Source organism: Belonocnema kinseyi, chromosome 1, assembly GCF_010883055.1.
Source record: "Belonocnema kinseyi isolate 2016_QV_RU_SX_M_011 chromosome 1, B_treatae_v1, whole genome shotgun sequence".
In the NCBI taxonomy this organism is placed as follows: domain Eukaryota; kingdom Metazoa; phylum Arthropoda; class Insecta; order Hymenoptera; family Cynipidae; genus Belonocnema; species Belonocnema kinseyi.
The window spans coordinates 124,108,349-124,111,016 of record NC_046657.1 but is presented as its reverse complement, the minus strand read 5'-3'; positions in this window follow the sequence as shown (position 1 = coordinate 124,111,016).

Genomic DNA, 2,668 nt, shown 5'->3' with positions numbered 1-2,668 from the left:
GTTGCGTTGACTCAGGAGTGTAGTAGTGGATCCAGGTTTCATCCATGGTTATGAATCGACGCAAAAACTCGGTCGGCTTACGCGAAAATAATGCCAAATTCTTCTGGAAAGTTGTCACACGAATTCGTTTTTAGTCCACTGTGAGCAAAAGCGGAACCCATCGCGCGCAGAGCTTCTTCATGCCCAAAACTGAATGCACGATATTGCCCACACGTTCCAATGATATGCCTACAGCATTAGCTACCTCTCTCAATTTCATTTTGGGATTATTCAACATCGTATCATGGATTTTTTCGACATTTTCTGGTGCAGTGACCTCTTTTGGGCGCCCAGATCGTTCAGCATCAACTGTGCTCGTACGGCCACAACGAAACTCGGTAAACCACTTATGAATCGTTGCAATCGACGGTGCAGAGTCCGGGTAATACTTATCCAGCTTGGCGTTGGTCTCGGATATCGTTTTCTTGCGAAGATAGTAGTGTTTGATCAAAACTCGAAACTCAGATTTTTCCATATTGAAAGAAACTCGGAGGTTAATCGCTTCTCAGTGCTGTAACATGTAAATGCGTAAACATAAATGGCTGAAGTTTTGACAGGCGTCATTTGAAGGATCAAGCTCGACGAAAATGGTTCACATTAGTGAATACTAATGCCATCTCTTAGAATTTGCAGGTACTTATCAGACTGCCTAGTACTTTTCGGTCCATTCATGTGCCTTAGTGTGAGTGAGCTTACTCCAGCAAGGGTCTTTTGTCCACAGGAATGTCAAAGTAAGGACATTTTTAAACTTTTAATTTTTCAATTAGTGATTTGAAAATAGCATTATCAGCATATACGACTTTTTCCGTTTCCAATGATATATTACTTGCCTAGAAAAGTTAAATATTTGAAGGAGTATAATATCAAGGAACATCAGTTTTACACTCAATTTAATACTAAATACTTCTCAAATTGTCAACTTTTCTAGACAAGTAATATATCATTGGAATCGGAAAAATTCCCAGATGCTGATAATGCTATTTTGAAATCGCTAGTTAAAAAATTAAATGTTTTAAAATTTTCTTACTTTGACATGCCTGTGGACAAAAGAACCTTGCTGGAGTAAGTTCAGTCACACTAAGGTACATAAATAGACCGGAAAGTAGTAGGAAAAATTAAGTCGAGTGGAACCTGACCATACCTGAAAATTGAGCAAAAGTTTGCCGACCACTGTCCTAGAAACTTCCTGCCTATATTTCCACTGTTTACAACCTCAGGCCTGACTGTTTCAAAGGATAGTTTCCAAAACGATGAATGGGCTATCTGCATTACAGATTAGAGTCCCAAATATTTTCTACGCCACAGGCGTAAACTTGTCAAAGCTTACAAGGGGTCGTCCCACCGTACACCAGATGCGCTAGCGACTATTTACTTGCAAAATACCGATGTGTTTTACGCCATAGGCATATTGCAAATTTAGGATGGTTAATATTTCTTATTGAAGCTTTACATTCTTAATGTAATGATTACCATATGATTTTATTAAAAATGGTTAAAGATCTAGCACGTCAAAGTATGTCCACTGAAAAATGTGCACTAACTTATTTAAGTGCAATTGATTTTTACTTAAATTGACATTATTAAAAGCTGACATTATTAAAACTGAAAATGACATTATTAAAAGAACGGTTAAATGCCATAGAAATCGGAACAATTTCACAGGTTTCGCAAAGACTTCGCATAGATTTAAAAGATTTGATAAAGTCTTTTATTATTCGACAATTAAGATTTCAAAGATTTCTAATCGATTTAAAAGACTGCATAGACTTCAATTATTGTAAAAAGATTTAATGAAGGTTTTATTAATTTAAGAAATATCACCGAATATTTCAAAATTATTTAAAATAATTTGCAAAGAATTTTAAACAATTCACAAAAATTTCAATGATTCCCCAAAGTTTTCAAAGATTTCAAAGATTTCGCCGAGATGTCAGATAGATTTGAAAGATTTCAGATACCTTTCAAATATTTCACAATGATTTTTGGAGAATTTACCAGTATTTAATAAAGAATTAAATGATTTCCCAAAGAATTCAAATATTTCAGAAAGATTTCAGATAGATTTCAAAGATTGAACCAAAGATTTCAATAATTGCCTAATGATTTTGCAAATATTTTGAGAGAATTCACTAAGATTTTAGAAAGATTTCACAAAATTTTCAAAGATTTCCTAATGACTTTAAAGATTTCACAAAGCTTACAAATATTTCACGAAGATTTAAAATAGATTTCAAAGATTGAACAAATCATTCCAATGACGTTCTAATGATTTTACAAAGATTTCAAACATTTTGGAAAGATTTAGGATATGTTTAGAAGATTTCACAGATATTTCCATTATTTTACAAAGACTTCTATTATTTCACAAAGTCTTCAAAATTCTCAAAAATTTTAAACATTTTGAATAGATTTAAAAAAGTTATTTCGCGAAAATTTCACGAAGAATTTAGAAAGGTTGCAATAATATCTCAAAGATTTTATGAAGAATTTACAAAAATTTTAAATATTTCGCAAAGGTTTCGGATAAATACTCTCTAAATCTGAATAAGTGGTTTTTGTCACTGATTCTCTCAGTGGACTCATTAACCACTGTGCTTCAGTGGATTTTCACTTATTCATCAGTGAGATT